The sequence below is a fragment of the Monodelphis domestica genome, chromosome 3 (genome assembly GCF_027887165.1).
Source record: "Monodelphis domestica isolate mMonDom1 chromosome 3, mMonDom1.pri, whole genome shotgun sequence".
Taxonomy (NCBI): domain Eukaryota; kingdom Metazoa; phylum Chordata; class Mammalia; order Didelphimorphia; family Didelphidae; genus Monodelphis; species Monodelphis domestica.
The window spans coordinates 177,456,158-177,483,710 of NC_077229.1; the positions used below are offsets into that span (position 1 = coordinate 177,456,158).

The window sequence follows — 27,553 nt, forward strand, 5'->3', positions numbered from 1 at the left end:
GCTTAACCCAGGACTGCCCAGAGGTTTCTGGCTTTTGCACATGTCTGTTGAAGGTCATATTTTTCAAATGATTAAATCTTTACTCCTTTGTTCCAGCCCTTTCTAAATCCTGTTAACTTGAGTATGGTAGAGATTGGAATAATTAAATTTTGATCTAGGCTGCAGCCCTTACTCAATCCTATTAGGACTGAATAGGGTGGAGTATCTCCATTGTATCAATTCTAAAATCAATCAAGACTCAAAGAAATTCCTGTTCTATGCTCAAGCATAGGTCAAAGTCCTTTCCATTGTTCAGCAAAGGGTTTCTGTCCTAAAGTAATCTTAAGAAGGGAAGAGAAGGAACCTCCCATGCCAATGGAGTTCCCATTCCAATAGACTATCAGTAAGAAATTTTCCAAGTATGAAATATCCCAATGGTGAAATTTCCAACATTTATAAGTCTAAGGAAATTTGAGGTTTACAATCCCCGCTGATGATCATTGGGAGACTAGTCTCCCCATTGATCATTTAACATAATCATTTTGTAGTTCTAAATTCACTTCTAACTAAAGATATACACAATATTCAATTTTCTAAGAGAAATTAGAATAGTGAGAGAGGAAATAGAAAAGAAAAGAAAGCAAAACCAATGTTTGCTAGGCGCATTGACAGAAAGCCAAATTAGGGGCAGTCCCTTTTGGCATAAATGTTACAATAAATGTTCAATCAAAAGTTCAGTCCAATCAATCACATCCAAAGTTCATTCTTGATCTTCTTGATGAAGTGTAGGTTTTTGGCATCTTTCTGCAACAGTTCATTCTCTGGATATAAAAGTTTCAAGCTTCTTTCTTGAAGATCTTTTCTCGAACAAAATCAAAATCTTTGAAATTTTTTATAAAAGTAAAATCTTAAACAAAATTCTTGGATTTTTTTCAAAAATTCAATTCAAAAAATTCTTAGATTTTAAATTAAAATACAATCCCCCCTGAAGTAAGTATTTAAAAAAAAATCAAGTTTAGCTCAGAATGCAATGTTCAGTTATGGGGGTGTATGTGTCAATTATCAAAAGAATAGAAAAATAATCAAAAACATAAGAAAATTTCAAAATAGACCTTGTATAGGTCCAGTTTAAAGTAATTTCTATCCCACAAGTATGTAGGACAGAATGCAGTAATATTTCACTTAGCCATTTGTAGCCAAGACTACAGGAAGTTGCCATAATATAAGAAGAAAAGAATTAGAATTCTATTTTGATGGGGAAATGTCATTCCCTTGTCTGATTTTTCCTCAGGGATATAGGGAGCCAGCATGATAGTCAAGCTTTTTACTTGTTTGAGTACTTCAAAAAGAGTGTAGATACAAGGAAGTCCTACGACTTAAACATAAGTTAAGCGTCGCAACCTCGAGTCTCACTTTAATATTTCTAGTGTGCTCTATTGGCACTATTCAGGTTTAGTCTGTGCTCCTTGTTTTTATCCCTTTTCCTGGAATCAGACACAAACATTAATCACAGTCCTATAATATTTTATCAATAAATGGCAGGTTCCCATAGTTTAAAGCTTTTAGGCATATATTGATATTATAGCAAGAGTATATATATTAACTTGTATTACTGCAGGGAAAAAATATTAATATTAATTATGTGTACCTTCAGTACAAAAAATGAGAAAAAAAATCAAATATTCTGATAAAAAATAAAAGAAAAGAAATAAGAAAAAATAAGAAAAAAAATCAGTAATTCAATATATTCTTGAGAGAAAAAAACCAGCATCCATTTGTCTATGGATTATTATCTCCAATTCTTATGATAAGATAGAGTCACAATTCATATGATAGGATAGAGTCAATCAGTCTCAGCAGAAGATGCTTTCTTCACATGTGAGCAGTGAATCCAAGAGTCTCTTTCTCCAATCTTTATAGATGTTGGAGTAGTTAATAATATTTGGAATGGTCCTTCCCATGAAGGTTCAGTTGCTCCAGTTCGCTTGAAATTCTTGATATAAACTTTATCTCCTGGGTTCAGGTCATGCAGAGAAAAGTCTAATGGTCCAGCTTGTACTGCAGCTCCGGATTCATGAAGTTCACGTAGTTTGTGCTGTAACTCCTGTATATAGGAAGCAATAGTAATATCTCCCCCTAATAGCGATGTATAAGCCGGGGAGAAAGGCTTAGCCTGTATAGGCGGCTGTCCAAAAAGCATCTCAAATGGTGAAATATGTAAGTCTCCTCTAGGCCTGCTTCTAAGATAAAATAGGGCCAGAGGGAGAATTTCAGGCCATTTTAAATGGGTCTCAGTGCATAATTTGCCAATCATAGTCTTAAGTTCTTTATTCATCTTTCCTACTATTTGGAGAGGAGAAAAAAAAAACTGAAAAAGGTTAATTAATATCAACAAAATCAATACAATCTAAGAAGAATCATCTTTATTATACTGGGAAGTTCCCTGGGCACCCTCCTGACGGGCACCTCTCTGAGGGTCATTAGTACCTCGAGTAATTTTTGGACGAGCGCCATTTCTCATATATTGTTGAGTATTATCATTAAAATTTTCTTCAATTTGAGCATTGTCATTAAATTCCCAATTCCTATTTCTATAATTCTGGTTTCTAAAGTTCTTATTTCTATATTCATTATAGTTATTTCCATAGTCATTATTATAATTTCTAGAATTCTGGTTTCTATAACCATTATCATAATTTCTATAGTTATTATTTCTAAAACCATTATTAAACTGTGTATTCCTTCCAAACATCTTAAGAAAGGTTCTACATTCCATCATTTTGTGGCCCTTCTTCTCACAGAAGTGGCAAGTAATGGATTGATAATTGGATTTCTGGAGAGGGGCAATTGTCGTTGGTTCATTATCATGCCCACTTTCTAATTTAGTTATCCTATCTATTACACATCTCATTTTTTTCTTCATTTCCTCCATGTCATCATTATTCTCTTTCTCCTTTTCTTCGTTTCCCTTAAAAACATATATAGCTGTTTTTCGCAATTCTTCAAGGTCCATATCTGACCATCTTGGGCATTGTGTTTTAAAATAATTTTTAATTACTTTGCAAGAATTATTTACAAAGATTCTTCTAACTTGTCTTAAACTATTCTCTTTATTTAAGTCCCAATCTAAGTATCTGTCCCCAAACTCGATAATTCTGTCCATAAATCTGGAGGGTGTTTCGTTTTCCTTTTGCTTAATTTTTTCCAGTTCCATCCACTTATCTGTACTGTCCGCACATTCCTTCATGGCCGTGAGGATGGCCTCTCTACAACGGTATAGTTGTAGATAGTCCTCAGGATTATTATAGTCCCATTCGGGATCCTGAGATGGCCAATGTGCTGCATTACGCCCCCGGGTTTTGTTGACATGAGCAATTATTTTATTTTTTTCACGTTCACTTAAAAAAGCCTGTAGTAAGCTCTCAACGTCCTTGTAAGACGGATTATATTGAAAAAATATGTCTCCCATCTTTTTTGTTACTAGAAAAGGATCTTGTTCATATGTGGGGATATTTCGTGTAAATTCATTTATTTCTTGGGGAGTAAACGGTATCCTATGTCTTAAAGTCACCACATCCCCATTTCGTCCTATTTCAGGTACTTCTCTTAGAGGAAATAGGCCTCTAGTTGAATTTTGCACCTGTGGGTCAGTTTGACAAGGACAGGTTTCTCTAGGAGGACAAGATCTCCCTTGCATTGGAATTTGGTTTTCTGTAGGAGAAGGAACATGAGAAGCTGGGATTGCAGGGGAAGGGTTTGGGGGATTAAATTCAGACAAGATTTGCACTGCACAAGAGAAGCAGTCTGTTAACTGGGCTATAGGGAAGGTGTTTTCCATCTCTATTTCAGGGAAGGAAATTTCCTCATTCAAAGGTTCAGAAACAGGTCTGTTTCTGGTAGAGTGGGTGTTTGCCCATTGATCCTGTAAGAAACATTTTAGATCTTCTAATTGGGCTTGCATTTTTTCCTCAATTTTTCCTATTTTATCTTCCATATCTCCCATTTTATACTCAATATTTCCTATTTTATTCTCAATATTTCCTATTTTATCCTCAAGTTTTTCTATTTTATTCTCAATATTTCCTATTTTATCCTCAATTTTTTCTATTGTATCCTCAATTTTTTCTATTGTATCCTCAATTTTTTCTATTTTATCCTCAATATTTTCTATTTTATCCTCAATATTTTCTATTTTATCCTCATTTTTTTCTATTTTATCCTCAACATTTTCTATTTTATCCTCAATATTTTCTATTTTATCCTCATTTTGTTTTATTTTATCCTCATTTTGTTTTATTTTATCCTCATTTTGTTTTATTTTATCCTCATTTTGTTTTATTTTATCCTCAATATTTTTTATTTTTTCATCTCTAAATATAGTATTGAGGAGTACAAAAATGACAGTACCTATTAATATAAAAATTTGGAGGTATCCTTCATTCCTCAATGCCCCTACTTCTTCAGCTGCCATATAATTGTCAAAGAATGTAGTACTCATTTTTATATGTATATTTTGTAATTTCACAAAACACGTGGGGAGCAGGGCAAAGCAACAAACTTTCCACAGGGTTTTTTTTTTTTTTAATCCAGGAAGTTGTTCCTTAAGGGAAAGGATATTTAGAAACAGTTCTTCCAGCCAGGACTTTAGAGTCCTGTTGCTGAGATTTAAAAACAGCTGTTTTCTGTCTATCAGAGTCACACAGCTGGGAAGTATCTGAGGTCCGATTTGAACCCAGGACCTTCTGCCTCTAGGGCTGGCTCTCAATCCGCTGAGCTACCCAGCTGTCCCTTAAGATTAAAGGGAAGAAAAAGAAAAAACTGCTGATTCCAATTTAACTTAAGGAGAAAAGAGAAAAAGTTTTTTATACTCACGTGTTCTAGCAGCTGTGTCTTTAAGCCAAGTTTTTTTTTTTTTTTTTAAAAAAAAGGACTAAGTGGTGAAACAGTATAGTAAAAAGGCAAGGAAAAAGTTTTATTGAGAGGATTCTTTAGACTCCTGTGTGGTCAGCCACAATGTTACAAGGGAATCACTTTACAAGACTGATATATATTAATTTAAGGTCGCCAAGGAATCAGCTATGTAATTCCTAAATGAAAAACTCAAGTCAGCCGTCAGCCTTTTTTGGAGTTTAATTACAATAGGAGCAAGAAAGGAATTAGAGATATATATAGAGAGAGAAAGGGGAGAGAAGGGAATAGGGCTTAAATACCCCTTCTGTTTAGCTGGGCCAAAAGGCCCAAGCCCTTAGATAGCTGGGGCAAAGAAAAGAGATCAGTCCCTTTCACTCACGTGTCCAAAATGGAGAAACAGTCTCAGAGGCCCCCACCTTCAGCTTCCTTCAGAGCAAGCTTCCTCAGAGCCCAGGAACCACACCGACCAAAAAACTCAATCCTCTCTCCTGAGTCTCCAGACCCTCCTATCTTTAAGGACACCATCCAAGTTGCCTCCCCTCAGTCCTCACATCTACCAATCACTCTTCATCAATTTCCCTGTCAATGGAGGCTCTCGCTTAACCCAGGACTGCCCAGAGGTTTCTGGCTTTTGCACATGTCTGTTGAAGGTCATATTTTTCAAATGATTAAATCTTTACTCCTTTGTTCCAGCCCTTTCTAAATCCTGTTAACTTGAGTATGGTAGAGATTGGAATAATTAAATTTTGATCTAGGCTGCAGCCCTTACTCAATCCTATTAGGACTGAATAGGGTGGAGTATCTCCATTGTATCAATTCTAAAATCAATCAAGACTCAAAGAAATTCCTGTTCTATGCTCAAGCATAGGTCAAAGTCCTTTCCATTGTTCAGCAAAGGGTTTCTGTCCTAAAGTAATCTTAAGAAGGGAAGAGAAGGAACCTCCCATGCCAATGGAGTTCCCATTCCAATAGACTATCAGTAAGAAATTTTCCAAGTATGAAATATCCCAATGGTGAAATTTCCAACATTTATAAGTCTAAGGAAATTTGAGGTTTACAAGCTCCATTTCCAGTGCCCTATCTCTAAAACAACGGGCAACAGCTTCGACAGGCCGGCTAAACCTTGTGAGGGTAGCCATCAGGTCGTCATGGACCCCTGGTGAACCAGGGCTTTGCTCACCCAGCATGTGAAGACTGCTTCAGCTGAACAGACGGAAGAAACCAATAAGAAGGTTCAATGGCTGAGATGGCGACACAGCAAAGCACTGTGGAGTGCTTAGGGCACGTTGGAGCACAAAAGACAACATGGCCATCCAATGCAGCTGAGGAAGTCTCCAGGTGTAACGACTTTTCGTGACACTGGACCCAGGCTTCCAACGCCGAGAGAGTGGGACTGTCTCTGTGTATCAACTTTTCCACTTAAATCTTCATGCACAAGTGTCTTTGTGCACAAAAACGCACAAAGTCAATCGTCATCCTCAGTTACCGAGAGACTACGACAAAAATCTCTAAAACAAGTATTTGCATATTTTATTTGCTCCTCATAGCAACATTGTTCTTCATGACCTTATTTGAAGTTTTTTTGGCAAAGGTACTAGAGTAGTTTGCTATTTCCTTCTTCAGCAATTCTTACAGATAAGGAAACTGAGGCAAACAGAGTTAAATGATTTGCCCAGGGTCATACAACCATTAAGTGTCTAAAAAAGATTTGAACTGAGGAAGATGAGATTTACTGACTTCAGGACCAATGTTCTCTCTGCTGTACCACTTAACCTACCCTAGTTTCCATTACTATCCCCAGTTTAAAGATGAGGAAAATTGATTCTGAGGGGCCAAAGTGACTTGCTGAGGTCACAGAGATATAAGTAAATATGAGATCTGAACATAAATTTTCCCCCCCTGATCATCACCTTGGCAAGAAATTTCTTTTTTTATCCTATTTCTTAGCACTTAATATGTCCTTAGCAAAGTCTAATTTTATTACATTTATTTGTGTACATGTATATTCATCTCAACTGGAGCCTGAACTCCTTGAGGGCTGGTATAAAATCTTAACATCTCCCCACACATACCTAACACAGTATACTTCACATTGAACATGATTAATAGAGATCTAGTGAAAAAAAGGCATGTATACTAATAACTAATACAACATAGGACAAATACTTTGAGAAATACAAAATGCGTTACCAGTGCAGGACTTAGCAGAGGGAGAGATTACTGTCATATGGGCTATCTCAGCAAGCCCAGCATACTGCATATAGTAAATGACACTTGGCTTCCTTGCTGTTCCTCAAACAAGATACTCCATTTTCACTGGTTGTCTCCTATTAAATTTCTTTCCCTCCTACTCTCTGCCTTCTGTCTTCCTTTAGTCCCAGCTAAAATCCCAACTCCAGTTTATACACAACATAATTTATTTGTATATATAGTTGTTTGCATGTTAACCTCACATTGGACTTGGAGCTCTATGAAAGCAAAGAATTGTTTTTTGCCTTTTTTGTGTGTGTCCACCAGAGCTTTGCACATACAAAGCATTTAATTTAGTGTTTACTGACTAAATTTAGTGCTGGATGTGAAGTGAGAAAGATCTACATTCAAATTACATTTTTACTGTATGACCAAGTCTCAGAATCTGTTTTCCTATCCTTCAAAGGGAGATAGCAGTAGAAACTAACAATGCTGTCATGAAGATCAAATAAACCATGAAATCCCAAACATCATTATTAACCCTCTGCAATGCTGGTTGATCTTTCTACTCTTTATTATAAAATTACTGACATTTATATATCATTTTACCTTATTGCTTCATTCGGACAATTCCCACCAACTCTATAAAATGAACAACAGAGTACGATTTTACAGACCAAACCAGGACATTGAAGTCCAAAAAGGTTAAGTGACTTGCCCAGGATCACACAGATATCAAAAGTGTCAGAATCTGAATCTGGAAAATCCTCATTCTAATTCTAGTATTCTATTCATTAGGTCATCATCATCATTATTTTTATGTAAGAAAAACATCCAGATTCTGTTGATTTGAAGGATACGGCTAATAAAAATTTAAAACTGTGGTTTTGCAACTGCAAGCACACATGTAGACATTGCCCTCTTGATCATTTCTTGGAACTAGCCTTATAAAGCAAAATGAAATTTATGCCTGGAGCCAAATTTGGCCCAAAGATCATTTGTTTCCCAATCACAGGCTATACTAAACACAAAGTCAGATATCATCAACGCGTCAATTATATATCTGCTTCAGATTATCAGTGATCTGTGTTATGACAAAAGATTACTCATAACCAGAAAAGGACTATCATCTATTCCCTGAAGAATGTTTGCAATATTTATTTTATTCCAAAGTGCTAGTCCTTCTACCACCTATATACAGGTTGTCATTTCTCAGTAGCATGGTTTAGCAACATATAGTCACATATAATTAAAACCAACTTTTAATACCTCAGTAGTAAATTCCTAAAGTGTCCTTTTGAAAAATAAAATAATAAAGGGTATATCTTTAGTGGGCTCTGACTAAAAAGGGCTCAGGAACTAAACTGTCTTATGAAATCACTACTGCCCCAAAGCAAATGTCATTTGTTTTGCCAACCTGAGAGTTTGATAATGTTGTAAATATGGATTCAGTCATTTTATGTCAGAAATTCAAATTATTATTATTATTTCTCTAGATTTTAGGTTTGGGGATAAGTCTCAAGTAAATGAAATTTTTTTCCATTTTAAATGAGATTTTTACCACCTGAATTATTCTTACTGCCTTCAAGGAATTTATAAATAAGAGGTATGGGGAGGATACAATATCCATACAGAAAAGTAAACACAAGATAATCTGAAGGATAGAGTAATAACTGGGAGCACAAGGAAAGGTTTTACATAAGAATTAAATTTGAAATAAACTTTATGGGAAGTTAAAGCCCTTAAAGAGACTGAGGTAAGGAAGGAGTACACTAAAATATAAGTAGCAGGAGACCGTATAGGAAATAATAAAGGACATAAAATGGAATATAGGAACAGAAAGGAGGTCAATTTGGCTAAAGGACTTTGATGGGGAATTATATATGAAATAAAATTGTAGAAAGTAGATTGAAGCCAGATTGTAAAAAGCTTTAAATGCAAATCTGTGGAATTATCATAGAAGCTATAAGGCAAGGGTCCACAAACTGCAGCCACCAGCCCCCACCACCAGAAGGGGCACCTCTTTCATTGGTGGTCAGTGAGAAGAGCACTGTATGTGGCAGCACCGCAAAGTGTGGCCTCACTCACATACAGTACTACTACTTCCAGTGACATAATCCTTTGTATGGCGCCTTGTTCTAAGAGTAACTGAATGAGAACGAGGCGCCGCGCAAAGGATTATGGGGCTGCACAATGGAAGACATCAGCATGGTGAGCAGCAATGGGCCTGGGCAAGGTGTGACAGCCCCATCCCAGCCAGCGCTGCAGCCTCCGCTATCCCAGGCAGCAGTATACAGATTTGTTCAGTTTTTTTTTTTAATAGTCTGGCCCTCCAACAGTCTGAGGGACAGTGAACTGGCCCTTTGTGTAAAAAATTGTAGCAGGGGTCAGTGAAGATTTTTGAGCAAGGGACTGACAGTCATCATATACTATATCAAACAAAACACAAAGTCAGATATTATACCTGTGCTTTAGGATGATCTTGGTTATTGTTTTTTAAACTGATAGAAATCCTCCATTTGGCATTCTAAGCCCTTCATAACTTGCCCTTCCAACCCTTAACCTGTCATCTCCCAGCATTCTGAGACTCAATTAACACTGTCCTCTTTGCTGTTTCTTGAACAAGATGCTCCTATTCTCAGTTCCAGGCATTTTCTTTGGCTGTCTTCCATAAATGGAATGTTGTCCCTCTTCATCTCCAACTCCTGGGTTCCTTCAGGTCCCAGAGAAAATCCCATCTTCTTACCTGAAAAGCCTTTCCCAAACCCTCTAATTCTAGAATCTTCCCACTGTTGAATTCATCCTATAACTTGCTTTATAGTTATTTGCATGTTGTCTCCTCCATTAGACTAGTCTCCTTGAGAGAAAGAACTATATTTTGCCTTTCTTTGTATTGTGAAGTGTGAATCAAACTTTATCAATCAGCAAATTTGAATCAGTCAAAAACTTATACACCCCTACTTAACACTAAGTAAGAGAGTTCAAAAGTCACTTACTAAAGTAGGTGACACCTCCAGAGGCCACTGCCTCACCCCTTGGGCAGTACTAGGCAAATTTAAAGACTGCAATTGGTTCCTGTAAAGTGGAGGAAGGGACAAGAAGTGACATGGGAAAAGGGCTATAAAAAAGTCCTCAACTTCCTGTCCAGGGGACCTCTGGCTTGGGCCTTCAACTTGGTCCTTGGACTGCTTCTTGGAGGGTTGCTCCTGGACCTCAATGTTGGAGGACTTCATCTTGGGACTTGGTCTTCAGTCTTCTCCTTTGGAGTTTGTCTTGGGTGGGTGAGTAGCTGGCCTTCCTTTCCTGGCTTCTGGAGAACTGCTTTGGTTTTGAAGGAGGCTGCATTGGTGGAACTCTAGCTGAAGCCATCAGCGAACATAGGGAAGACTCTGCGGGTATGAGCCTCACTTCACAAGAGAAGGGCTAGTAGGCTTGTCTCTAGCTACCTTTTTCCATTTTCACTCTTTCTACCTCTTTGTAAATAAAACCACTAAAAGTAATTTTTCACTTAAATTATACTATCTTTAAATCAGTGACCACAATATTACTGTAGAATTCTCATATTTAACATAAAACCCAAGTTTAATTTCTTACAGTATCACTCACATTTAGCACAGTGCCTACAGGAACTTAATGTTTATTGACTGGCTGATATATATAATTAAATTCTGTGATCAGTAAATATTCGCTCTAATTTTATCTGCTGGGTGTGGGGATAAGATGCAGAGGCAATGACCTCATTTATACTCCTAGCATTCTATGATCCTGGGACAGCTAGGTAGCTCAGTGGATGGAGAGCCAAGCCTGGAGATGGGAAGTCCTGGGTTCAAATCTGGTCTCAGACATTTCCTAGTTGTGTGACCCTAGGCAAGTCATTTAACCTCAGTTACCTAGCACTTACCACTCTTCGGCCTTGGAACCAATATTTAGTATCAATTCTAAAACAGAAGCAATGGGTTTGGTTTTTTAATTTAAAAAAAATGTTTTATGACCCTAATTCTACTGCCCCCCCTGCTGTTTTTCCAGGCCTTCCTTCTGCTACCATCATTTTGCAACTACTCTCAGAAACACAGAAGAAAAACATATGATTTATCACTTGTTTATATGGATACAGGATTGGGGGGGGGGGGTTAGTTTTAAAAGGCTTCTCTATTACAAAAATGAATAACATGGAAATAGGTTATTGAGTGATAATACATGTATAACCCAGTAGACTTGCTTGTCAGCTCTAGGAGTGGGGAGGAAAAAAGGAGGGAGAGAACATGAATCATGTAACCATGGAAAAATACTTTAAAATAAATTAAATTTTTAAAAATAATAATAAATATTACTTTCTTTCATCCTGTCAAGATCCTTACTATTATCCTCTACCCCACCCCCAAAAGTTCGACAATTGTATTTATTATTCTCCACTCCATCTCCTGATTTACATTCAAGTTCCCTATTCTCCCATGTTCAAACTCATCTCCCATGATCTATATTTCATTCTATTTCAGCTATCCATAGAGGTGATAATGCCTTCACTCCAAATTATTTCCTTTCCATGATTAAACTGAAATTCCTCCAAGGTCATAGTTTTCTTATCTTTCCATCTCTTCCTGGAAAATTTTACTTATCTATCTAGTCCTTTCTCTAATGCATAAAGCAAGCAGAGATACAAAAACATTTCTAGAACTTTTAACATCTGATCTTTAATCTTTTAATTTTAGTTTTATTTGCCTCTCACTTTTAAACTCATCCTTTAATTTGGCCACAACCTATACTACCATTTCTATCCTTTTAAGATTTAAATTTAGGTTTTGACTCAATATGAGTTATAAAAATGGTCCACGTTTATAAAATATTAGCCCCTAAGTCAAAATGGCTTTTAGTAGCTTTTATTTACAAGGTAGAAAAAGTGAATGTGGGAAATGTAGAAAAGAGACAGAGCTCTTCAACAAGTCTACCAGCCCTAAGTGCTTCTCCAGTGAAGTTGGGCTCAGCCCACCCCACCCCCCAACCCCCTGGCAAGAGTTTCCTCAAGTTCTGATCTCCACCAGAAAGTCAATGCAGAATCCAAGGAAAGAGTCTCTCCACAAGGAAGGAATCTCCGGAACCAGTCTTTCCACAAACCAAGGTAGCAAAGAGAGCCAAGCTCTCCAAAAATCAAGGGAGGGAATGGCCTCCAGATCATGTTGGTCTCTTTTTATACTCCTTCCCCCACCCCCCATGTCTTGTCTCTTCCCCTCTTCACAGAAACCAATAGCAGTCTTGTATTTTGCCTAATACTGCCCAGGGGGGAAGTGTCTGTGGGATCCACCTCTCATCCTCTGAGGGAGTAAACTCTTATCAAAGGATTCACAAGTTTCTGACTGAGCTAAAAGGGTAGAGCTTTCTAAGTACTTGACTGAGTTAAGATAAAGAAATTTCCTTTCACCACCCTTCTCCATACTGACCACACTTTTTTCATTTCAAACTGCTTAGTTCAACTAATGTTATTATCTTAAATTCAATTTTACAAGCACTTGTTACTTGCCCAGGATTGAAATTTAAGTGTCCTTCCTGTCTTCTCAATATCTCTCATTCACTACATCCAATCTGTTGCCAAAACCTATTTCACCTTTGCAGCAATTCTCAAATACTCCCTCTTTTCTCTGATACTGCCATCACCCTGGTGCAGGCCTTATCCCCACATGCCTGGACTATTGCAATCGTGTCCTTGTTGGTCAGTTGGCCACAAATCATTCCCTGCTCAAGTCCAACTGCCAATATGATTTTCCTAAAGTCTAACTATGTCACCTCCTTCCACACATGTACACACACTCAAACTCAATTGGTTTCTTATCATCCAAGGATCCTCGCATATTGACTTAAGTTTTAAAATGTAACGTTATCTATGTTAGTGTATTTTTATTTGTTTTGTTAAATATCTTCCAAATACTTATTTAAAATCTTACTTAGTATGCTGGGAAAATTGGAAGACAATATGGGAGAGATTAGGTTTGGATCAACACCTCACACCCTACACCAAGATAAAACTCAGAATGTGTGAATGACCTGAATATAAAGAAGGAAACTATAAGCAAATTAGGTGAACACAGAATAGTATACATGTCAGATCTTTGGGAAAGGAAAGACTTTAAAACCAAGCAAGAGCTAGAAAAAAATTACAAAATGAAAAATCAATAATTTTGATTACATCAAATCAGAAAGTTTTTGTATAAACAAAACCAATGCAACCAAAATTAGAAGGGAAGCAACAAATTGGAAAACAATCTTCATAACAAAAACCTCTGACAAAGGTCTCTAATTACTCAAATTTATAAAGAGCTAAACCAATTGCACAAAAAATCAAGCCATTCTCCAATTGAAAATTGGGCAAGGGACATGAATAGGCAATTTTCAGTTAAAGAAATCAAAACTATTAATATGAAAGCATATGAAAAAGTGTTCTGAATCTCTTATAATCAGAGAAATGCAAATCAAAACAACTCTGAGGTACCACCTCACACCTAGCAGATTGGCAAACATGACAGCAAAGGAAAGTAATGAATGCTGGGGATGTGGCAAAGTTGGGACATTAATGCATTACTGGTGGAGCTGTGAACAACCATTCTGGAGGGCAATTTGGAACTATGTCCAAAGGGAGCTAAAAAGACTGCCCTTTGATGCAGTCGTAGCACTGCTGGGATTGTACCCCAAAGAGATAATAAGGAAAAAGACTTGTACAAGAATATTCATAGCTGCGCTCTTTGTGGTGGCAAAAAATTGGAAAATGAGGGGATGCCCTTCAATTGGGGAATGGCTGAACAAATTGTGGTATATGTTGGTGATGGAATACTATTGTGCTAAAAAGAATAATAAAGTGGAGGAATTCCTTGGAGACTGAAACAACCTCCAGGAAGTGATTCAGAGCGAAAGGAGCAGAGCCAGAAGAACCTTATACACAGAGACTGATACACTGTGGTACAATCGAACGTAATGGACTTATCCATTAGTGTCAATGCAATGTCCCTGAACAATCTGCAGGGATCTAGGAGAAAAAACACTATCCACAAGCAGAGGACAAACGGTGGGAGTAAAAACACTGAGGAAAGGCAACTGCTTGACTACAGGGGTGGAGGGGACATGATTGAGGAGAGACTCTAAATGAACACCATAATGCAAATACCATCAACATGGAAATGAGTTTGGATCAAGGACACAAGTGATACCCAGAGGAATTATGTGTCACCTGTGGGAGGGGGAGGGGGGTGAAAAGAAAATGAGCTTTGTTTCCAATGAATAATGTTTGAAAATGACCAAATAAAATAATGTTTAAAAGGAAAAAAAAGAATATTCATAGCAGCATTCTTTGTGGTGGCAAAAAATTGGAAAATGTGGAGATGCTCTTCAATTAGGGAATGGCTGAACAAATTGTGGTATGTGTTGATGAGGGAATACTATTGTGCTCAAAGGAATAAAAAAGTGGAGGAATTTCATGGGACCTGGAATGACCTCCAGGAATTGATGCAGAGTGAAAGGAGCAGAACCAGGAGAACAAAGTACACAGAGACCAATATACTGTGGTACAATCAAATGTAATGGACTTCTCCAATAGTGGCAATGCAGTGATCCAAACAACTTGGAACAATCTACAAGAAAAAACACTATCCACATTGAGAGGGAAAACTGTAGGAATAGAAACACAGAAGAAAAAACAACTGCTTCAATATATGGGTTGAGGGGATATGGTTGGGGATATAGACTCTAAATGAACATCCTAATACAAACACCAACAACATGGAAATAGGTTTTGATCAAGGACACATGTAATACCCAATGAAATTGCGCATCAGTTGCGGGGAGGGAAATAATATAATTCTTGTAACCAAGGAATAATGTTCTAAATTGACTAAATAAATTAAATTTTAAAAAATAAATTTTAAAAAATCTTACTAGTATAGGTCACAAGGCAGAAGAGCAGTAAGGGCTAGCAACAGGGTCATTCAGCTAGGTCTCTGTGGACACATTTGAACCCAGGACCTCTCATCTCCAGGTATGGCTCTGTCCACTAAGCCACTAGACTACTTCCTTCAATTACATTTTAATCTGGTTCTGGCCCCAATCCAGAGTGTTTTCAGCAGCATGTGGCAGATTGGTGTGTTGGTGACACCACTGACCTACAGTATCAAATATCATTTCTTCCACTTGTCATTCAGAGTCCTTCATAACCTAATCTCTTCCCCTCCTCTTTCCAATCTTCTTACACCTCACAGCTCCCTAACCCTCACTCCCTGCCTCCCCATTTTCATCAAAACCGAACTCCCTGGCATTTTCTTTGGCTATCCCCCATCTCTGAAAGGTTCCCTTCTCATCTCTGCCTCCTGGCTTCCCTGTAGTCCTAGTAAAATTCCATCTATTGGAAGCTTTTCCCAATCCCTCCAATTCTAGTATCTTCCCTCTGTTGATTACTTCCTATTTTTATCGTATACAGCTTTAGTGTACATAGTTGTATGTTGTCTCTCCCATTAGACTGTGTGTGAGGTCCTAGAGGGCAGAGAATCTCTTTTGCCTTTCTTTATATACCCAACACTTAGCACAGTTCCTAGAACATAGAAGGTATTTAATAAATGCTTATTGATTAATAGTCTACTTGTGTACCAGCACTATAATGAACACTTAGAATGCAAAGAGAAAAACAAAACTATCTCTGCCATCAAAGAACTTACATTCTACAGGAGGAATAAATGTACACAGAAAAGCAAACACAGAAAATAATTTGAGGGAGGAGAGGTACTACAAATGAGGAATCAGAACAGATTTCCTAAAGGAGGTGACTAGAGCTGAACTATAAAGAAAATAAATAATAAAAGGTAGAACTGATGTATCAAAAGCATACAGGATAGCCAGAGCAAAAGCATGGTGACAGAACTTTAATGCCATGTATGGGGAAACAGCAAGTATGCAGAGTACATGAAGGAAAGCAATGAGCAATAAGGCTACAAAGGTAAAGTAGAACTAAACTTTGAAGGATTTTTACAATAAAGATTTTTATTTCTTCCTGGAGGCAAGAGAGAAGCACTAGAATTTCTTGAGTAGGGAAAGAAAGACACAGAGCTGTGCTTTGGGAATATCAATTTAACAGGTGTTTGGAGGATAGAATGGAGAAGGGAAAGAGTGGAAGCAGGGAGACTAAATAGGAGTCACTGCAATAGTGTGGTAGTCATGAGTGGAGAAGGGTTCAGATGTGGATGGGATATATATTGTGGAGATAGAAAAACACCTACCACTATCCTTCTTGGCCTTATTCAGAATTGCTGAAACAACAACCACAATACTAATATACCTCATCGGTAGTCATTCTGCCTCTGGAAGATTTTCAAAGGAGGAAAATTTACTACTTTCCTGGCACTCATAGTACAAGGGAAAAGCAAAAAATTTGAAAGAGGACATCAATTTAAATCATCTGCTATTACTGTTTCTGTGATCTTGGATAAGACACAATTCTCTGGACCTTAATTCCTCATCTACAAAATGATTTGAACTAGATGCTATTTAAAGCCTCATGGTTTTTTTCTGACATCAAGCCTAAATTTCTCTTTGCAACTTCTACCCATTGCTCCTAGTTCTGACCTCTGACAAAGAAAGAAATGTAATCCCTGGGGATCCACATGACAGTCCTTCAACTATAGGAAAAAAAGATTATGATTTCCAAATTTTTTTCTTCTCCATAAATTGCTGTCTCTAGTTATAGATGAACTGAAGGATCAACATCCATGCAAGAATGTTTCCCTGTGCCACATCATTAAATCTAGTCCCCTTAAGGACTTAAAAAGGCTGAAATGTTTATGATGTTCAGACTGCACAAGCATCACTTTTGTCCCTTCTACAATGACCAGTAATTTAGCTTGCTTTTTCATCAGGAATTATTTCAGTAGATTTATATAACCTATCATTGTAACCTGTCCTACTTTGGTCATTATATTTTTAGTTATTCTATCATTGAATAGAATGCCAGAATTCATTACTTTGCATTGTTGAAGACTGTAACTTTACACACCTTCCGAAACATTTCTTGTTTAGTTTGCTATACAACTGTATTCTATCTAGCTCATCATACAAAACAAGTGCTTTAATGAAATATCTACTATCTTTCACATACATAAGCATCTAAAATATAAAATCCACCCAACCAGCATTTTCACTAAGTTTATACTACATACTACCATTGTAGATACTGAGTAAGGGTGAGAGTGAACTGTGCCACACATGCCTCTCTGTTGTCTCTGTCACCTAGGACCGGGAACCTTTTTCTCTAGTAGCCCATGAGAGTACACCCCTGAGATTTGACCAGCAACCACTTATGATTAAGCCCTAGTATCAAAGGTTCTGAACAAGTACTTCAGAGGTACAGAGGGACTTATCTCCACCTTGGCAACATTTTGTTAGGTATACTATTTCCTAGGTATGTTATTATGAAACAAAGTTGGGAGGGGTCACCTTGGTGAGGGATGTCTCTATATAATGATTACATTATGTAGATCTACAACATACTTCCCTTTTGTTATTGGTAGAGAGTTGAGTTCAAATAACTGCACCCTCCTCCATATCTATAAAACTTCTACAAATATTTAAGCAACTGAAGTATAACACTGAGTCACCAAATCATCCAAAGAAATTCAGTCAGTTTTTTGAAGTTTCCAAATAGACTGCAGAGTACCTCCATGCAATTAAAATGACCTCAGGAGAAAAAAACTGTATTACCTGAGTTCATGGCACAGGATTAAGGACACAGCATATAGATAAAATATACCTCCTAGACTCAAGAAATGTAGGATTAATAAGCAATCCTAAATAGATATTTAGGAAGAAGAGATGTCAAGTCAAAAAAGACTTCCTGGGAAGATGGGTTTTTAGTAATTCTTTGAAGGGCTGAAATAATATGGTCAATTAATGGAAGAATATTCCATAGGATAAAGGGTCTATAAAGCTCTAGAACAGGGATGTTTCCAGTTTTTTCAACAGTGGACCACATAATCAGAAATCTATGTATATAATTATAATATTACAAATATAAATACAAATATTCATTTCCAATAATAGTAAAGAGACAGCATGGCAGAGAGGACAAAGACCATTGAAGCAGGAATATTTCAATATAATTCAGCTTCTGGTATGTACTAACTTTGTGACCTGGGCAAGCCATTTCACCTCTCAATGCCCAAGGAAACTCAATCCTACTCTTATGTTGCAAAGAAAGTTACTACTTGACTTCACTTTCTCATCCAGGAATTCACTATATCAATGAAATCAAAAGTCCAGTCTAGTCCCCAACCATAATAATAGTGAATTACTGCCCATTATCTACACAAAAATACAAATTTATAGCACTAATACAAGAGCAGTCAAGAGTTCAATCTTATTCATTAAAAAGTGTACCATTAAAGGCCTAGTGTCAGACATTATCCAGTTTTTTTCTATATGATGTGAATATTGGTATTTAATTGATAATAACTATTCTCAGAAACTGTTCATTGTATTTAGTAAGGACACATCACAATTCTGACTTATCACTGATGGTCCTCTCCAGCTTTGATTTCATGAAAAAAATAGATGGACCCATACCTTATCAGGACTTAATCCAGAAATGCTATGTCAGCATCCCCTACTAACATACAAATTCATGTAATTAGATTTTCTAAAAAGTCCTCAACCATTTCATATGGATCACCCTTCAGGATTCTGCAGTCTACCTTTGGTCTTTCATCTAGTATCTAAGAAAAAAGTTTGAATTTAAAGGAGGAGCTCTATACTTGGAGCCTGATTTTTAAGACTAGAGCAAAGCACATAAATTATGAAGAACTAGAAGATGTATTTAATAGGCAGTGACAAGAGTTTAAAAAGTCAACTGTTCATTCCAAATTTCTTACATAACTACTCTAAGATATTAAGATTCAGTTAAACTAATCAAAAAAGAATGTCATCCTCATTACTCAGGTGAATGGCAACATATCTCTGATCAAAAAGATGCTTTGAAAAAAATTATCCAGTACATTAGGCTATGTAGAAAAATAGAAATAAAATGGTTCTGACGTTATTAGATCTAGATTCAAATTTTTCCTGCTGTCTTATTTCTGGGCAAACTGCAACCTCCTCAGGTCAGTTTCCTCACTGTAAAATGAGGAGGTTGGAGTAGACCCAGGTGGCCTCTTCATATACCTTCCAGGTCTCTATCTATGATCAATTGTTTCTAAGGGATTAATTCTGAATATTCTTAAAAGCCTTAAATGTATTATCCTATTTAAATATTCTATTTTAGTTTTTAAACAAGAAGGTTTTTGATATCGCCAAATATTACGTTTAATATGTTTAATAAAGTTCAAATTCTATCGTCAGAACTTGAGCAAAAAAACTTGTTTCGGGGTTTCATAATGCTGAATAACCTCAACTCCCTATTAGCTACTGGAAGTCATAAAAGAAATATACCGAACTAGGAATCTAGTACACACGAAGGTCTCGGGAACAGGTGAAAAATTAGTTGTTACTGTTTAGCTCACTTCATCTTATTTCTGGGACAACAGGTCTAATAAGCACGTTGATTTTTTTGGTCTAAATCTCTTTAAACAATCTTCAACTATGTAAGAAAAAAGTCAACTACCAGTAAGAAGAAAAAAGCCAACTAACATTTTAACTTAATTTGCAATAGCATAAAGTTAAGGTCTCTGGTTAATCGCATTATGTACACTCTTTTCTATACCCAAATGTACCCAAAGCCTGCGAGGGACGTAAGACACAGCAAGAGATAATGAGACAGACTCTGGTTAAATAACATCCTAGGTTTTAAAAGCCTCAGAAGAAATAATGTCCAGGGAACAATTGTTCACATCTGAGAAAATCAGAGGATACGGACAAGCCGTATAAGACAAGGTCCTTCATTGAGGCAGCACCCACTCTCGTAGATTCCCCTCACCCCAGGCACACCTCGGAGATCCAAAGCTACTGCTATGGTGTAGCTGCCATTTCTTTCTCTAACCAACTGAGATTGTTCCCCGTTCCCGGCTCCTCTGGATACCCGGCCGCTGGGCCAGGGACTTACTCCTGGGGTGCGCACCGGGCCTCCAGCGGTCCTGGGCTGAGCAGGGGGCGGCACGGAAACGTCAGCGACTGCTTTGACCCCAGCTCCTGGCCCCAGAGAAGGCAGGGATCCCGCGTGTCCAACCTGAGGCGGGAGGGGACAGCCAGGCGCCCCGTTTTCTCCCCAGACCCCAACATGGCGTCGACCGCCGCCGCCACCGCCACCGCCCGGGAGGGGGAGGATGACGACTCCCCGCGCTGGAGGAAGCGCTTGGAAAGTTTTCCCTTCAGAGCTGCGGTATAGAACCTACCCGGCCGGACGCCCGGCAGCAATCCGCGAGGCTCAAGAGCTTCTCGGTGGTAGGGGATGAAGGAGCCGCCGGCGGCTGGCGGCGTCCCCGCCTGGCCGCCCTCCCCCGGGGGCTGCACAAGCCCCTCCCCGAGGGTGCAAGGGGCCGCCACAGAGGAGGCGCCGCAGCCGCAGATGCTACCGCTGCCGCCGCCCGGGTCTTTCTAGAAGCCTATCCCGATCCGGACCCGCCGAGCCGGGAACGCGGCAGGCAGCCCTACGTATACAGGTGACTCCCAACCGCCGCTCCAGAGACTCCTCCGCCCCCTCCACTACCACCCCCTCCTTAAGTCAACAGCGGATTCAACCGCCCCCTCCGCGGCGGCGGCGGCGCGTGCGCGTCCTCTAGCGCGTGCACGGACCCAACTGCACACCCACCCCGCTTCTGAGGCGCGCGGGAGGCAGAGCCATCCGTGTAGGACACGCCCATTCTGGGGTCTGGAAAGGGTGGGGTTGGACAAGACTAGGAAGGGAGGATTCCGACGCCATTTTGGGGCAGGGCTTGAGAACTTCGTTCTATTCTGCCCTTCTTCCTGACCTGGGAGATGTCAGAATCTTTCATTATCACTTCCACCCTTTTCTGGAAGAACCTGATTAACTTTTAACGAAGTCAGATGGAATGAAAGAAAGCCTGGTACCACACTTCATATGTAGAATGTAAAAAGGATGGAAGCCTATTTGGTAGAATGCCACCCAGCTCCTTTGTGCTGAAGAGTGCCTGCCATTGCAGGCACTTAGTGGATCAGTGCTGCACTTGCAGTCAGGTGGACGTGAAATCAAATCCTGCCTCAGTCATTTACTAGCTGTGTAATTCTGGGCACTTAACTCTTCCCAAATTTTCTCATCTGAAAAAAACTGGAAACAGTGAAAGCTCCTACATTCTAAAGTTGATGGGAGGACAAAATGAGGCATTTAAAAGTGTTATATAAATGATAGTTATTAGTAGTATAACTACTTTTTGAATTGGGGAGAAAAGAAAAGAAAGCTTGAGCTCTAGGCAATGTGTTGTGTGTGTGCTGGGGAAGTGCCTGGCACATAGTAGATGCTTCATAAATGTTTACAGGTTGTTTACAGGAGTTGAAAGGACCAGAGTTCTTTTATATTTCTATAACCTGAGTGCCTTTGACCAAGCTTTAACCTTGCTTCTGGCATGAGGGCTTGCCAAGTCCTTTTCAGGACTGCTTGCCCACCTTTGGTATCTACCTGCCATCCAACTCACCTCTAGACACAGCAAGCCACCCAGTAAAACCATTGTAGCTAATGGGCTAAACCTAGCTAGAAACCTTCCCAGTAATATTGGGAGTGAAGCAAAGATGCCCATTATCACCACTGCCATTCGCTATTGATTAGAAATTCTAGATATAACAATAGAAGAAGAAATCAAAGGAATTAGAAGAAGCAATGAGGAAATAAATTATTATTCTTTGCAGATGATACAAAGGTGTACTCAAATGGACTAAACCAAGTTGAAGGTAACCAACAAGCCACTAACCTGTGGGTGAATTAGGTACAATGTCTATCCCAAGAATGTGAGAACTTCCTGCAGCAGAATTTGTTTCCATTGCCATAAGCAAGCACTGTGGAGCCCTTAGAACTTGGTCAGACACGGAAGATGCTAAGATCATCCACTGTATCCAAGGTCATCACCAGGCACCTTGGCTTTTGTCTTGCCTGGACTTGGATGACTGGAAGAGAGAGCAAGGCTAATGACTTTGTGTAACTCTGCCTTATTTAAAAACAGCTTACATACAAGTCAAGACATCACCCTGTAATATCATTCATCCTCTTTGAAAATGAAGGACAACAGTCTGAGGTGAGTTCTAAGACAAAAGGGTCAGACAGTTCTTAGTGCTGTCCCAAAACTGATTAATATGTAATTGGGAACTATTTTGCAAATAAAAGTTGGATATTAAGGGCAGCTGGGTAGCTCAGTGGAATGAGAGCTAGGCCTAGGCACTAGCAATCTTGAGTTCAAATCCAGCCTCAGATACTTCCTAACTGTCTGACCCTGGGCAAGTCACTTAACCTCCATTGCCTAGCCCTTACTCTATCCTGCCTTGGAAAAGTATTGATTCTAAGACAGAAGATAAAGGTTTTTTTAAAAAGCACACATACATATTAGAATATACAACTAGATCATATAATAGAACTACACATTAATAAAAATTAATGGTTTTCTAAGTCAACATATAGCACCAGATCCTTACGTACAAGCTGGTGGAGTGGCCCCATTTCTATTTGAGTTTGATATTACTGCTCTGAGACCCTTCTAGGTCTAGACTTTCTCAATAAATGAAAAATGTTGACCAGCAAAAAGAAAGGAATCTATTGACAACTAAAAAGGTCACGGTAAGCTTATGATCGCAGAACTTGTTGGTATTTTTTTTCCCCACATTAATGGAGAACACAGTAATAAAAGCTGGCCCTTTTAAGCCTTTCCCATTTGTTGCTTCAGTGAAATAACAAAACCTAAAATTATAGAGTATTTAGAAACAACATGGTACAGTGGGAAGTGCTGAATGTGGAAGGAAAAAAACCTGAGTTTAAATTCGGATTCTTCTACTTTCCTGTGTGGCCTTAAGTAAGCTATTTAATTTAGGCCTCAGTTTCTTTAACTGTAAAATGAAGGGATTGGAGAAAAATTCAAGCACTATGTTTAAATAATTGGCTTATGCCCCAACCTTGGACTTTACTTGTATAGGGAAATTATTCCTTGGGAAGAAATTCTTCCTGTCAATGCATATAATTTTGTTCAGTAACATAAGTAGCTTGTCCAGGGTCACACAGCAACTAATGTGTATCAGAATTGGGTTTGAACCCAGTTCTTCCTCCAGTATGATCTCCATTCAGGACACAGCCACACTGCTTCTAAGTGTTTTATCAACATTTTAAAATATTTTCTGACACTGTGGAACCTCAACTTTTCCCTACCTGAAAAGTATAACTCCATTTATAGTATTTATTGTTAAACCATCTGGCCAGTGACTTAATTCATTCAACAAGCCTTTAGTAATAGATTCCTTGGAGTAAATACCAAAGAAGTACATAGAAGTACCTCAAGGAATTTACTATTGAGTCAGAAGAGACTAAAATATACACAATTAATTTATGCATTTATTAATCTACTATGTTCCAGGTTTTGTGCTAACCTCTGAATATATAAAGACAAAAATGGAACACAACCTTACTTTAAAAGAGATTAAATTTTCTTAAAGGAAATAAACACTCAGAAAAGTAAATACATAGGGACCAGCTGGCTAGCTCAGTGGATTGAGAGTCAGGCCTAGAGATGGGAAGTCCTGGGTTCAAATCTGGCATCAGACACTTCCCAGCTGTGTGACCCTGGGCAAGTCACTTGACCCCCATTGCCTAGCTAGCCCTTACCACTCTTCTACCACAGTATTGACTCCAAGACAAAAGGTAAGTTAAAAAAAAAAGGAAAGTAAATACAAAATCTGCTGCATTGTGGATGTATCACCATAGGATTTTCTCTCCAGGTCAAAGAAGCCCCTTCACCCTGGAAGTTCCCTCCACCTGTGTTAGTACTACTACTCACATTGGAAGTACCCTCCTCCTGGAGACTTCATCTGCTGATTGACTGGTTCCTTCCAGCACCTCCAATTTACAGAAGAAACCCAGACCAAAAATGTCTTCATTCTCTCTCTAGGCTGTACTACTGACACGTATCCATTGGACTTTCTCTACCACACCCGCGAGTACTATCTTCTTTCTTCTCCCTTTCGGTTCCCTCTTCTGTTATCTTCCTCCTTTAGAATGTAACCTTATACTTTACAAAGAACTACTGTTAATAACAGCTATTCTCAGCAATACAATGATCCAAAACCATCCCAAAGAGCTCATGATTAAAAAATGCCATCTACTTCCCGAGAAAAGGAACTGAATTTGAATCCAGACCAAAGGGAACTTTTTTCTTTCATAGTTTTTTTTTCTATTTGAGTTTCCTTCCACAAGTTTTACATGATAGCACCTGTAAGTGTTTCATATGACTGCCCATGTAAAATCTAAAATCTATATGAGACTGCTTACCATCTCAGTAGAGGTAAAGGGTTGAGGGGAGGAAGGGAGGGAGAGAATTCAAGACTCAATCTTTGAAAAAATGTTGGAAACTTTTGACATGCAATTGGGGGAACAAGTTAAATTAAAAATAAAAGAATGTAAGCTACTTGAGGAGTAGAGACTCTGCTTTTATTTGCATTCCCATCACTCAATGAAGTTCCAGGAATACAATAACCACTTAATAAATAAATGTTTGTTGACTGACTGATAAAAGTATGTGGGTTTTAAAATTAATAATCAATAATTATGTATTATATTTTATAAAGTTTTATTAATAATAACTAAAACAAAAGGACTGCCTGACTTCATTCAGCCAGGTCGCAGGTCCAACAGAGCACGAGGGAGGAGTTAGAGCCATTTAAATACAATCATGCAAAAAAACATGGGGATGCAGGAAAATGGAATTTTGGGAAATACTAATGGACTAATGGGATGAAGTCCGAAGGCTCAAAATCTCCATTTATACAAATAAATACAAAGCAAGTAGTAGGGGAGAGGGCTCTAGTACTCAGGGAATCAGGATAGTCTCCTATAGGAGGGGGCAGAAGCTGAGCCTTTGAAGAGGCTAAGGATTCCAAGATATAGAGATGAAAGTATAGTTCAGGGTAGGAGTAAAAGTGCCTAAGCACTTTTATGTAATGAGTAGGTCACTTTGGCTGGAATATAAAATAGAGGAAGGGAATAATGTAAAGAAAGAGGTAAACTGGAGCTGGAATGTGAAGGACTTTAAATGCCAAACAGAGGAGTTTTTGTTGTTGTTTTTGTTTTCTAATCCTAGATCTAAGGGAAAACTGGGAGTGTTTCTTGAACACTGGAGTGAAGCCATCAGATCTCTGCTTTCAGAATATCAATTTGACAACTTTGTGGCTAATGGATTAGTAAAGGGAAGAAACTGGAAGCAAGAAGGCCCCTTAGGAGGCTATTGAAATAGTCCATGGAACTCTGATAAATGGAAGTGGAGAGGAGATACATGCAAGATATTGTGGAGGTGGAATTAACAGGACATGATGATCACAACAATAATAATAGATAATATTTATAGAAAGCTTGCTATGTGTCAGGCACTGTGCAAATGCTTTACAATTATTATCTCGTTTGATCTGCACATTATTCCCATTTTACAGATGAGGAATCTGAGACAAACAGCAATTATTTACCCAACACCATATAGCTAGTAAATATCCAAAGCCAAATTTGAACCCAGTCCTTCCTGACTCCAGGATGGGCCACACTGATGGGTTATAAGATGGAAACTGAAAATCATAGGTGATCCCAGGATTTTGAACTTGATCGTTGTCCTTCATACCTGAGGAAAACTGAAATGACATTTTTTTAAACTGTTTCCCTCTGTTTTAGAATCAATAAGTATTGGTTCCAAGGCAAACAAGCAGAAAGGGCTAGGTAATTGGGGTTAAGTGATTTGCCCAGGATCACACAGCTAGAGAGTATCTAAGACCATATTTGAACCCAGAACCTCCCATGACTAGCCCTGACTCTATCCACTTAGCCACCCAGCTGCTTCATGCATAAATTGTATTTAATGGAGGAAGAAATTATATGACCAATCTCTAGGAGGTCCATAATACCTCCTTCAGTCACTTTCATGGCTATTGGAACAAATTGCTCTCATTCACCCATTCTGCTAAGAGAAGTCTTCACATGCCAGTAGTAGACCTTCCCCTAACTAGCAACAAGTTTGAGGCCTGTTGGTTCCTCTCAGCCTAGTTTAACCCACCCGCCGAGATGGTTTGCTAGGATGTGACCACTGTACATGCTACAGCTTCTTGGAGGCACAGGTGAGAACTGGGTAGCAGGTGAACACCAAAAGAGGATAAGCAGTCCTGAAAAGGGCTCAGAAAGCCCTCATACCAGAGGTACCTGGTAATTAGAAAGATAATAGAATCGTTAAAAAGAAATAAGGAAGTTAGAAAGAGAGGTGGCTATGGGAAGAAAAATGAGTTTTGTTTTGGATGTGTAGTTTGAAACTCAATTCAATAATTACTGTGCTAGGCACTGAAGATACAAATAAGAAAAAACAATTTTTATCCTCAAAGGGCTTACAATCTAATGGGGAAAGATAACTCATGAAAGGAAGCTGGAAGGGGAGGTAGGGATCCACCATGGGACAGAATGTTCCTGGAATTCAAACCAAGTAGAGTTACTGATGGAAAATGGAGGAGTTAGAAAGTTCAGATTCCCAGCTTTGAGAGGAATTTAGTGCTCTACCCTTCAGTCCTTTGGTCAGAGGGGAGGGCAGCCTGAAGGAATTGAGAATCAGTAGATCAGCCCAGTGATGAGATTTCAGATTATCAGTTTATCCTGGGTAGCATGATGTTCCTGGAGTTCCAACCCAGCAAACCTGCTGATGGAAAGTGGAGAAGTTGCCTTCAGTAAGCCTTTAGGACATCCAACTAGAATTATAGGGATAGAGATGGGTGAGGCATGGTTGGTTTGTTTACAATTCAATTGTCAGCCCTAGAAGAGAGAGGAAAAAGAAAAATCACAGACTATTAGAGCTAAAAGGGAATTTAGAGATTATCCAGGGGTCTCCAAACTTTTTACATAGGGGGCCAGTTCACTGTCCCTCAGACCATTAGAGGACTAGACTATTAAAAAAAAAACTATGAACAAATGTAAGGGGTAAAATTTAGGGGTTATTGACCGAATATATTATACTAGTGGTCACCAGGATCGATTCAATCCCAATAAAATACTCAAGTCAGTTTGGGAATTTTATGGTGGTTTAATTACAATAGAGGGAAGAAATTAAGAAGAGAGAGAGAAAAAAGAAATTGGACTACTCTGGCAAGCCAGATAGGAGTTTGGAGGTCAAGAAAAGTAGGAAAGGAGGAATCGGTTACCTCACCAAGGACCTTCAGGGAAGATGCTTCACCTAACCCACGCTACAGAGTTTCTTCCAGTCACCTCAACAGCCCGCAAACGCCAATCCACCAAGATGCCAAGCACCCCACCATGAGCCACATGAGCAAGAGAGCAACATCTCTGCCAGAG

At 38.6% G+C, this 27,553-nt stretch overlaps 1 protein-coding gene and 1 long non-coding RNA gene across 4 annotated transcripts in view; one reads left to right on the top strand and one right to left on the bottom strand.

Annotated features, from left to right (window-relative positions):
- The window catches only part of PLEKHF2 (pleckstrin homology and FYVE domain containing 2), a 42,113-nt gene extending 21,554 nt beyond the window's left edge, over positions 1-20,559 (bottom strand). The window contains exon 1 of one of the 3 annotated variants that reach the window (XM_007488131.3): positions 20,427-20,559. The gene's annotated coding sequence lies outside the window, so the exon portion shown is untranslated. Of the gene's footprint in view, positions 1-20,022; positions 20,046-20,137; positions 20,270-20,426 lie in introns of those variants that run through there. The other 2 variants (XM_007488132.3, XM_056823298.1) reach the window with 2 other exon arrangements.
- A 371-nt stretch (positions 20,560-20,930) lies between these two features.
- On the top strand, positions 20,931-24,754 carry LOC103096176 (uncharacterized). The gene is made up of 2 exons (XR_465229.2): positions 20,931-22,277; positions 23,962-24,754. It is a non-coding gene; the product is annotated as an uncharacterized LOC103096176 (long non-coding RNA).
- Positions 24,755-27,553: the final 2,799 nt, after the last annotated feature.